Raw genomic sequence first — 12,694 nt, forward strand, 5'->3', positions numbered from 1 at the left:
AATGTCTTAATTCCTTTAACTCTAAAAACCAATTTTTACCGGAATACGTTACGGAACAAAAAATCTGATATACCGTAATTTTTACTATAATAATTACCTTAAAATCACTGAATGATACACCCAAAGTGACGGTACTTTATACCGTAGTTTACTCCAAAATTTTGAAAGTGTAATGTAGTATTCTGAAATAGCACAATTCATTGTTCTATGTACTCCAAAAGCCATTAGATATTGTTAAGTTAATCGTAAAATATGCACACGTTTCCGGAGAAAATCTTACCATCGCTGGATATTATTAAAACGTAAACGCAATGTAGTATTCTGAAATAGCACAATTTATTGTTCTATGTACTCCAAAAGCCATTAGATATTGTTAAGTTATTCGTAAAATATACACACATTTCTCGAGAAAATCTTACCATCGTTGGATATTATTAAAACGTAAACGCAATGTAGTATTCTGAAATAACACAATTCATTGTTCTATGTACTCCAAAAGCCATTAGATATTGTTAAGTTATTCGTAAAATATGCACACATTTCCCGAGAAAATCTTACCATCGCTGGATATTATTATAACGTATGCTAGCACGATGTCTTCATGATATCAGCAAAATTCGCTATATGCAAGTCATCATCAAAAATTTCTGCTTATTTAATTTATTAGTGCAATTCATCTCCATATCAACTTTAAAAAGTAAAAATTAATCGCCATGATTTCTTTTCTGTGTTAGAAGCCAGTGTTCAAGCAAGATTTCTTTTAATTGGGGAAGTAATTAAATGAAATGGGCTTAAATTCCACATTCTATGTTTGGAACATATTTCTTGTAGTTGCTGAAGTCCCCGAAGGAGGGCGATGAAAAGAATAGAGAGTTATCAAACTCTTCAGGTGTAGCCGCAATCTTCTGGCCGAAGTAATTAACCTTAATGATGATTTATGGCGAATAGTAAAAGCAATTTTGATGTTCTGTCTCTTTTCCAAATAAAAAGATCTCATTACGCGGTTGTTGTTCAAATAATGAGATAGTTTATGTGTTTTGAAAATATCGTCCATTCATTCGGAACGATCATATACATCTAGCTTTTATTTATGGTGTCTATTGATTGAGCTTTGCTTTTCGTAATTTTTGATTGTATGTCTTTTGCTCCATTGCAAATTGTAAGTCGGATAACTTGGGTAAAAATTTAGAAAAATTAGAAATGTATTCCATTTTTTTATTTTTACCGATGACTATTATTCTATCTTTCTCTTTGTAATATTATAGTGGTAATATTACTACTATAGTAGCAATATTACTATACTACTATTGCTACTATGTATTTTATTTTATAACCGGTGTTGAACAGCCGACCGAATTCTGTGTTAACGGCTATCGTTGTTTAAATCCGTTGCCACGTAATTTTGAACCTAATCCTGAACACAAGGATAATTCCTGAGAAATCAAATTTTAAAAATGAAACTTTTTTTAAATTTAATTTCGCTGTAACTAATCGACCAATTTCGCTCAAATTTTGTATTTTGCCGTGTAAAATTTCCTTTTTCATATAATGTAAATAATATACCTAACGAATTCAAACTTTTTCCGACTACTATTAAATAAAAATATTAAAAAATCATAAATATTTACTAAAGGTTATTTTTGCATGAAATTATTTTTAAATAAACGAATTTTAGAATTGTGAGCAATTTTTTTTCAATTCGCTTTAAAAGTTCTCGAGATATGGCGAAAGGCGCTTAAAGTAAAATTAACACCAAGGGATCCAAATTTGGACCACTCTCCAGACCGAACTATTGGGACCGAATTCTCCAGATTCCGGTCAGAAATTCGAATCCGTCTGGAAAAAAGTATGTTTAAACAGAGAAAGTACGTTTCTGGGTCTGATTACGTAGCTTAAAATATAGTCTGCACTAATTTATTAGCCTATTTGAGGTCATCCCCTGAAAACTTTAAGATTGTGTCCTAGAACATGAAGATCCGATCATAAGATGAAAAGTTAATAAGGGTTATCTGTGTTTTTTATTTTTATTTTCGACATACCTATTCTATAATTATTATTTCGCTGTGAATAATTCTGGATCAAATTTCGGTATAAAGTACTGCCACTTAGGGTACTGGTACCTTTTACCGTATTATCTACTTTTACCATAACATGATAAAAATCCGGATACCGTAATTTTTACATAAATAGGTACCGTAACGTCACTGAATCATTTTAATTTTATAAATATTACTGAAAAAATTACGGTATAACATTTTACGGACAATGCCCCCAAAATGGCAGTATTTTATACTGTAATTTGATCCGGAATTTTCACAGTGTTCATAAACGAGAATCGGCTTTTGATTATTCCTTTTTTTTTACTCCTATTGAAAAGTATTCATCATTAAGATTTTCTTTCTGTTGATTTATTCTCGAAGTTTTTAAAACTATTTAATATTTTTTCAAATAATAAATGTACTTAAAGTGTAAATTTGTTTTATCACATCTCATTAGCTATTTTAAAGTTGTAATAACTTTTTTCTATTAATGATTGTTTATGTAATCATTTACTTTATGGCCATTAAAAGCATTATCATATCTGGATTTTATTAAATATTGTGTAAAAAAAAAAGATTTTTTGTTTAATTTCTTTCTTTTTTTCTAGGTAAATCTACTTTTGAAGTTTTACTCAAGGATTAAACCTCTTCTTTTCTATTGTGAGTTTTTATTTTCAACTTGCAATATGTTCTTTATGAAGGTATAAATATACTTTTTTGCTCTGTAAATTGATGTTAACTGTAAAAATTTGTTTTGATTTATCATTAATTTTCTTGTGTATTCTTTTTTGTAGGTCAATATAAATAAATCTTGTATTTATTGTTCAAAGTTAGTTATAAAAAAGAAGTTAAAAAAATTCTCCTCATCATAAAATGCTAATTGTAAAAGAAATGATGCAGAGTTAATTTTGACAATCACAATTAGTTGTGTTAAATAAATTTCTATAATTTTATGTTCGTAAACAATTTATTTACCATGCAACTGAAAGGTATTGTTGAATCTTTCTCCTTTTTTTCGTTAGTTAATTTCGTTTATTAAAACCAATTTAATGTTCTCAAGCTTAAATTTTTTTTATTTAGCCTTTTTTTTAAAGGATTATTAATTGTTTATTTCTTTTCGCTCAAAAGATTCTTTCATTCACTGCTTTCTTTTTTAAAAAAAATCAAACTAGGAAGTTTTTAATAGCTCTGTTGTTACCTTGTAAACAGAGCAATCCAAAAATTTAAAAAGAGATCTTCTGTGTATAAATTTTAAAGTTTATTTACTACATAATTCGCGACCGTAAGTTATTTCAATTTGATCTCAGCATCTGCCAGAGTTGTAATTGCTACATAGCTCTATGTAATGTGCACTCAACATGGCAATACGTTATTTATGAAGTAGCAAAACAGCATGTTCTGTAAAGACCTTAATCTCTATTTTTAGAATCCACACCAGAAATGAAAACTAAAAAGGAATACGTTGGGTTTCAAATTAACATTTAAGTGAGGGAAAAACAAAAATGCTATCGAAATCTGAAAAAACACAGCACAGGAAGGTGAATGTAATAAACGACATAATGGTTTGGATGAGAGAGAAATCAGCAAGGAGATGATAAGCAATGATTCAAACAATCAAACTGGTTATGGTGTTTACTACATTCGCCTACTTTTACTGTGATTTGTAAAATTTTGATAGCTTTTTTTTCTCGCTTAAATAATGATTTTCAACCCAAAGTTTTTAATTTGGTTTTTAATTTTTGGTTTTTAATTTTTGATGAGGATTCTAACAATGCATATCAAGGGCGTTCTTTATGGAACACCATTATTATTATCTGTATTATGGAAATGTAGCAATATATGAAAATAAGGCTTGTACTCATTTCACATTTGAAAAAAAATTATTATTTTTTATTTTCAAAAAAATATTTTTTTAGCGAAGATTTTGATAGAAACTTCCTTTAGTGATCTTGCACTGAATCTTAGTCATATAGTTTTTATGAAGTGGAATAATTCGACGAATTAAGTGGAATTTGAAAAATTTATTAAAAGAGTAGGTAATTAAATAAATTTTTATTTTGTGAGCTATTGGCTAACAAATATACCTATTGTGTTTGTTTTATTTTGAAACGGGGAATTTGATATTCTTCTCGACTAGGAATTTACCTTCAACTTTAAAATACTCAGTATTAAAATAAATAAATAAATAAACGAATATGAATATTTCTATATTTTATTTCATTTATATTGCCCATTTCGCCATATTGTGAGAACTTTTTGCTCGCAATTATAAAATCCGAAGTTTCCAAAACCGTTTATCCAAAGATAATTCCATGCAAAAAATATTTATTATTATTATTATTATTATTTATTATTCGGTTTAATAATGATAGAAAAAGGTTTGAATTGTAAGGTATACAAATTTTTTACCTCGTTTTAAAGAAAGCAGTTTTAAATGGCAAAATACAAAATTTGAAGGGAAGCGGTCGAACAGTTCCTGAGAAATCGAATTTTGAAAAAGGTTTATTTATATTATTCGATTTCTCAGAAACTATTCGACCGATTTCGCTCAAAATTTTTTTTTTGCAATTTAAAATTGCTTTCTTTAAAATGACGTTAAAATTTGTATACTTTACGATTCAAAATTGTTTCGTTTATTATTGAACACAATAATAAAAATAATAAATAAATTTTAGAAGATATTGCATGGAATTATCTTTGGATAAACGAATTTTATGATCAAGCACAAAATTCTCCTGACCCAACTATTAGGACCATATCACCCAGATAGCGCTACCCCCTATATTTTGGAAGTCAGAAATCCGTATCTGTCAAAAAGGTTACGTTTAATCAGAGAAAGAACGTTTCTGTTTCTGATTTCCTTACTTAAAATATTGTCTGCCCTAATTAATTAGCATATTTGACGTCACTTCTTTGAACCATTAAAAATGAGTCCTAGAACGTAAAGATCCGATCTTCAGATCAAAAGTTATTTAGAATATTCCGTTTATTATTTTGCGCACTGTGCACCATATTTGGATTGGATCAGCATTACAGAGTTTTATAAGATACAAGGAGACACACATACATATATTCTACTTTATTTATATAGATAATAACAACTTCCGAGAAAAAAACACAAACATTAGTTTTTAATGAAAACAGCATTGATTTCTTTGAGAATTAAATAAAATATTGGATTTACTTATTCAACATAAATCCTTAATATTACAATTTATTAAAAAACTACCTGTCTTCATAATATTTGAAAAATATTGACTATTCTAATTACGGATTTAATTATTTTCTTTTATGTGTCACAAAAGGTCTCTTTCATTGTTATGAAATATAAGGTGTATTCTGGATTTATTCAATTCTTGTGTTCATAATTTCATTCCCGATTGTTTGTTAATCGGAACAAAAGACTTTCAAAATGTTTCAATTATTTTTATACTAGTTAAGTGTATACATTTCTGAAATATTCGTAGTTTTTGTTCTAGTTATTTGTAACAATTCCTTCGATTTTAATCTGAGTTTATATCATTGTGAAAATGTAATAGTTTTATGAAGCATGTCTCAAAATTTGTTACGATAAAGGGATTTGCATCGTTGTTTTATTGTTTTCAATGTTTACTTACTTTTAAAATATTCGACAAATTCGAATAAATAGGGAACGCATATATTGTTCGACATATTTAAAATTATATCTGCATTTCATTGAAAAGTTATTTTATTAGTTCTGTGGTATAAGCGTGTCTAGTAGTCATTAAATTGTAGAGGACGGAATGTAAATGTTGATTTTAATTTAACCGCTTTTGGTCTCGCATTGATTTTCATATAGCACTTATTCTATTTTAGAAGTTATTTTAAATTTTTAGGTTGTTTTTTTATAAAAGATTCGGGTTTTGTATTTTTTTTTTGTAATTTTTTTCTTCCAATCGCGAAAAATTTACTCATTTTGTGTATATGTGGAAAAAAGATCCTGATTTTCTGCAAAATCACAAATACCAGTAACCTTTTAAAACTAGTAAAATACTTGGTACCAGTTCAGAAATTTTGTAAAAATTCCGTCTTTGTTAGATTGTAAAAAATCCTATAATTTTGGAAATTTATGAAAAGATTGAAATTATGAAAAGGTCTTGATGTTGTGAAAAGGCACAAATAACATCAACTTTTCAGAGCTGTACAGATTTTTTTCTTCTTTTTTGTGAAAGGTCTATTTTTGTGAAATTGCGAAACATCTACACATTTTTTAAATATGAAAATATAACGTCCTGCTTTTATGATGGGGAAAAAGCACATAATCCAAGCCTTTTAAAGGAGCCTTTCAAATTATGAATTTAATTATTATTATTTTTTTTTAAAGATCAGCGGAAGTTCCGTTTGTGAAGGGTACGTGTAGAAGTTAAAATGTTTTATTCGTTTTAATGATAAAAGTTTCTTGACTTTTATTTTTAATTAAAGCCTGCAATTTGTTGAAAAATTGTATTATTTTTATTGTATAAGTGTGCCTAATATTCCTCAAATTGTAAGGAAAGGAATATAAATTCCTCAGTTTTAATTAAGACTTTTACTGTTTTCTTTTTAGTATTTTAGATTATTTTAGGGGTTATTAAACACTTTTTGTAAATGTTCCCATTTTTGTAAAATTGTAAAAATCTGTTAACAATTTTAAGAATTTTTGAAAATAGAGTCTCAATTTTGAGAGAAAATCACGAATACCAGTGGTTTGTACAGAATTTTTTGCAGAAGGACCGTGTTTGTGAAAGTGTGAAAAATCTACCCATAATTATGTAAATGAGTCGATTTTATGAAGTAAACACCAAAACCTAGCCTTGCAAAGAGTTTTGGTTATAAAATTATGATTTAAAAACATCATTGATTCCGTTTAAAAAAAAAAAAAAGAAAAGAAAAATAGTGCGTGGAGTCCCTCCGCGCGGAAGAAGTTAAACTTCGCAACCTGCGACGTTAATTGTAGAAGAATCAGCAGTCGTAGAAGGATCACTACTTCTATTCAACGACTCTTTTTCCTGCTCCGCTCGCNATTTTTGTAAAAATTACGTCTTTATAAGATTGTAAAAAATCCAATAATTTTGGAAATTTGTAAAAATAGAGTCTTGATTTTGTGAAAAGGCACTAATACCAGTGACTTCTCTGAGCTGTATAAACTTTCTTTTGTGAAATTGTGAAACATCTACACATAATTTTTAAATATATGAAAATATAACGTCCTGATTTTATGAAAGGGAAAAAAACACAAAATAAAAACCTTTCTAGGAGTTTTAGTTATAAAATTATGAATTTAACACGTCATTGATTCATTATTTATAATTTTTTTTTAAAGAACAGTGGAAGGTTTGTTTAGACGTTAAAATTTATTATTCGTTTTAACGATACTTTTATCTTTAATTAATGCTTGCATTTTTATGAAAAATAATATTATTTTTATTGTATAAGTGTGCCTAGTATTCCTCAAATTGTGGAGAAAAGAGTATAAATTCTCCAGTTTTAATTAATACTTTTATTGTTTGTCTTCAGTATTTTAAATTATTTAAGGGGTTATAAACACTTTTTGTGAATGGTCCATTTTTGTAAAATTGTTAAAATCTGTTAACAATTGTAAGAATTTTTGAAAATAGGGTCTTAATTTTGAGAAAAAATCGCGAATATCAGTGATTTGTACAGATTCTTTTTGTAAAAGGTCCGTGTTTGTGAAATTGTGATGAGTCAATTTTGTAAATGAGTCGATTTTTTGTTTTTATGAAGAAATCACGAAAACCTAGCATTGCAAAGAGTTTCGGTTATAAAATTATGATTTAAAAACGCCATTGATTCCGTTTTTCAAAAGAAAAAATAACTGAAGGCCCGTTTGTAACGAGTCCGTTTTGACAATAAAAAAAAAAAATTATATCCGTTTTAACGATAAAATTTTCTTAATTTTTGTCTTCTTGGAAAGTTAGACATACTTAGATGTTTATCTGTATTTTATTGAAAAATGGGATTATTTTTAATAGTTATGTGGTATAAATTTGTCTAGTAGATATTAAATTGTTGAAGAAGAATATAAGTAACCCCGATTTAATTAATTCGCCTATGTTTACGCATTGTTCTTCTTTCATTACATAATATTTTAGATTATTTTAGAAGTTTGTGAAAAGTTCGTTTGTATGAAATTGTGTAAAATCTACTCATAATTTTGCTAATTTTTGGAAATAGTTTTGTGATTTTTTGAAAAATTGCAATTGCAAGGAATTACAAATGTTCAGACTTTTTTAAAAAGGCGCGTTTTTGTAAAATTGTGAAGAATACACTTAAAGTTTCATGAATATCTGAATGTCGTGTTCTATTTTTATGAAGAAAAAGATTACCAAAACCATGCCTTTAAATGAGTTAGTTTTAAAATTAAAAAAAGAGGAAGTTTTCGTAAAGGGTTCGTTTTTGCTATAAATAGTTTTGTGATTTATCCGTTTTGATGGCAAAAACTTATGTATTCGTTTTTATGTCAAAAATATTTTGATTTTCAACTATGAATAAAGTTTTTTATTTTATTTTATTTTTTATTTTTTAAATAAGAGGAAAAAAAACGAAAGAGGAAGAGAGAGAGAGTGAAAGGTTTGTTGAATATATTCTTTTTTCGCTTTTTGGATACATTTATATGTCTTTTTCGAAATGATCCTGCATTGAGTCATGATCATTGCTGTTGAATAAGCATTCGAATTTTAGAAGAGCAATAACTCATGAAATAGACGCGAGTAGTTTTTGAAATATGACTATTATGACTTGATTTATCGATGCGGTCTTTTCCCAAACTTTTGGCTTCCTTGATTATAAATGAAAAAGAAAGAAATAATATCACAGAAAATTCGCTTCGAAAAGAATGTTTCACTTATCACAATGATTTTATTAAATCAGTTTCATTTGATTATACAGGGTGTGTGGCGTTTTTTTTTAAAGTGCTGAAAGGAGCTTATTTTTGATTTACATATTTAAAAAGGTGCTTTTTTTATTCAGGGTTTATAAAAAGTGCTTAGTTTTCTATCTTTTAAAAAGAGAGTTTTTCTGTGGCGTGTCGATTATCGTNTGGGATAAATACTCTCGTTATATATGTGTTTAGAATAGTTGTGTAAATAATGTGCTGCATAACTTTCAATAAATTAATTAAGCAGCTGAAGATCTTTGTTTAATTGGGATGATGTGTTTAATTATATATATATACACAGTAAGATATCCGGCCACGAGGGCAAAAGAAGAGATTTTCACTGTGCTGAAAGGAGCTTATTTTTGATTTACATATTTAAAAAGGTGCTTTTTTTTTATTTAGGGTTTATAAAAAGTGCTTAGTTTTCTATCTTTTAAAAAGAGAGTTTTTCTTTGGCGTGTCGATTATCGTCNAATGAAGAATATTGCGACACTCAGTTTCAGGATTCAAAAAGAGAAGCATGAAACGAAAGAAAGTACGCTGAAAAAAAAACAATTATACAAAGAACAATTAAGGACTTTTTTAAGTAAGAGCTCTTTAATTATCGTAAAAATATGAATTGCATGTGGTGTATCTGTATAACCTTTGTATTTGTTAAAATATACATTAAACCTACACGATTTATCTTAATTTACCTTTTTCGCTTTAACCGAGTTTTTCGGTTATCCGAGTTAGTCTTGGTCCACATTAACTCGGATAATCGGGGCTCTACTGTATATATATATATACTTATCTCTGCAGTATTTATGCCAAACTAGTTATATTACCACGGTTATGTAAAGTTTTTATATTTTGTTGATTTTATGTTTATAAATTAAGAACTTCAAACGATAGCTTTTTTTTTTCATTACTGCACTTATCCAAATAAAAAAAAATTTATTTTTGGAGAGTGATTAAAAATATTTTTGGAGTGCTTAAAAAGTGCTTATTTTTTGTTGAAAAATTTGGCTATGAACCCTGTTATATATTTCAAATGCAAATACAAATTGTATATTTTACGCTGAAATTCTTGTTCGGAAAGGCTTTGAGTACATTAAAGCCAAATTTTTTCAAAAGGTGACATTTTTACATTTAACTTTAATATTGTTTACAAGTAGGTACTTCGCAAGTTTTCGGAATCATTACAAGACGAATATACAATACACTGAAACATCTTAATGCCTACATGTAAATTGTATTTACAATTATGTTGCCTCATGTCCTGTACCCAGGGTAGTTATGATTCTGCCCAACCCGAAAAAACCTGGGTTGATTATTTTGAGAAAAGCCCTAGTTTTTTTTCATGATTAATGCATTTTATTATTAACCAATAAGCTTTTTATAATAAATTTATAATAGAATAAAATACAAACCGCATACATTAAAACATTTCTATTATTTCTATATTCTTTGCTTAAAATTTTTTAGACTTTTTTTAACTCTTCATATTACAAGAAATTGAAAATATTGTTCTCACGAAAGTTTAAGCTACTAATTTGCAATGCAATTCAAATAACAGTTATATTTTAAATACCAATTCTCAACCATATTATGTACAGTTACAGATAGAGTTAAAAAATATAGCACCTTACACGTTTTGACTGGTGAAATACTTGTTCTAGAATTCTTGTTCTCATACATTCCTTATTGTTGAAATACTAGAGCTTATTCTAGAAGCTCACTTTCACAGTACACAGCATAAGACAATAACACAGTTGGATAAGTAATACAATGAAACATTTTATAAATACATTTTTTACGTTAAAAATTTACTTTGAAAATTGATGTCTTTTATTTGAATTAACATAAAATCTATTTCTTCACTTAAATATTTAGTAGTTTTTCGTTATTCTAAAACATAATAGGTCAATTATACATAGGTTCCCTAGCAGAAAAATTACTTGCGCCCTCATTGGAGCAATATTCATGAATTTTGGCTCAATAGACATTCAAATTGTAACGTTGTATCGATAAAACGTTCCGTTATTTTGCGATTATGGTCCTCAATAGAAATTTCCTATTCACCTGATATTTTGTTGCCTTTTTACAACCAATATCGGCCCTATATAGAGTTGTCAGATTCACCCCATATTTTATATTCATTATTCAGCCAATATATGCCCTATATTGGGTATATATTAACCAATATTGGCCCTACATAAGACCAATATTAAAAAATATAGACACCCCAATATTGGTCCTTTGGTGCCTGTTCATATAGGACTCATATTGTGCCAATTTTAAGCCCAACTGGAACCAAGGTAAAATTGTTGCTAGGGTAATTGGACCCTATTATTGTAATTAAAAATATTGTCAATTTATCGATGCAAATGACATTGATATAAAAATTTATGAGTAATTTTGGTTATTAAGAGTTTAATTAAATAAATTAAATAGTATTTATTAACGAAGCAATACTTACTCTTAGACTATAAAGAATTAAAAAAAAAGGATGAAAAAACTAAAGTTTATAAAAACCCAATTAAAAGATCCAAATAAACTCCCCCAGAAAAACCCAGTAGGTGGTTGGTTTTTTTCTGAAAAACCCGGGTTTTTTTCAACCCTGCCTACACCTTAGAGCAGAAAAGTGCTTAAAATTGCGACGTGCGTCCCAAAACATTTTGTGTTTGGGAGTAGTTTAATTTACGTCCAATTTCCTGGTGAATTTTTTTTTTTAATTACTAGGAAAACTCAATATGTTGTACATAATTTTTGTTTCATTATTTTTCATTTTCAAAATTTGGTATTTGCCTAATTACGTTTTTTTCTTTCTTTCTTTGCAAATTTAGTTTGAAAAATAAACTTTTTCGTCTTTTTTTTTTAAAAAAAAACTGGCGATGATTTAACAAGTGAGCGTTGTATATTTTTGACGATACCTGCAGAACAATTGTTATGATCATTAGTCTCCTTGCAGAGCATAAGATAATTTCTTTCCTTGCGCCATTCATTCAATACGGATTGAACTTTTGCGGAATTTTTTCTGCATTGGATTTATTGAAAATGGTAGACACGTGTAATATTTTTTTTCTTCCCTTATTGCTGTTTTTTTTTCTTCTCTCCCTTGGGTGCAATAAAAAATGCTGTTAGACAAACGCTTAAGATTGTTGTAGTTATAATTGAAATACAGAATTAACAGTAAACCAGGAAAGTGAAAAGCAATAATTTAAGAGCTTACATTTCTTCGATATTTTTTGTTAACCAGTATGGGTGATTTTTGAAATATGTTCTATCTTTACAGCTATTTGTTTCCAGTTATTATCTGCATAATTATTTGATCTAGCCTTTGTTATCGTATTATTAGGCTTGGGACCCTGTGGCAACGTCTGAACGTGTCAATCAACGATGACATCGGTGAAAACCGGGCTTGTTAAAAACTGTTTCTTGAATACGTGTTTCGAACTTTGACGCAAGAATATCGGCATTTTAAAAAAATATCACTGATAGTAACTCAGCAATGAAGAGCACCGTTTTTTTTTTCTTTCTAAATAAAATTTGTAGCAATAATTGCCGAGACAAAATGATCAAATTGCTACATATATTTTCGATGGAATCGGTGCGAGTGTGAGTAATAAAATGAAGACTAAAATGTGTGACTTGAAATTTTCATGTGCGTAATACAATTAAAAATATTCGATAGATTTTATTCAGCCAAATTCATAAAAGTAGGGAAAAGTGTATTACATTTATTAATTTTTCTTTTGTTATAAATTTGAATTGG

At 28.0% G+C, this 12,694-nt stretch overlaps 1 protein-coding gene across 1 annotated transcript in view; it reads left to right on the plus strand.

The window, feature by feature from the left end:
* The window catches only part of LOC107446303 (fat-like cadherin-related tumor suppressor homolog), a 432,818-nt gene that overhangs the window by 107,086 nt on the left and 313,038 nt on the right, over positions 1 to 12,694 (plus strand). Inside the window, exon 2 of the mRNA XM_071177570.1 lies at positions 2,648 to 2,740. The gene's annotated coding sequence lies outside the window, so the exon portion shown is untranslated. The remainder of the gene's footprint in view (positions 1 to 2,647; positions 2,741 to 12,694) is intronic.

Source organism: Parasteatoda tepidariorum, chromosome 2 (assembly GCF_043381705.1).
Source record: "Parasteatoda tepidariorum isolate YZ-2023 chromosome 2, CAS_Ptep_4.0, whole genome shotgun sequence".
NCBI classification, from domain to species: domain Eukaryota; kingdom Metazoa; phylum Arthropoda; class Arachnida; order Araneae; family Theridiidae; genus Parasteatoda; species Parasteatoda tepidariorum.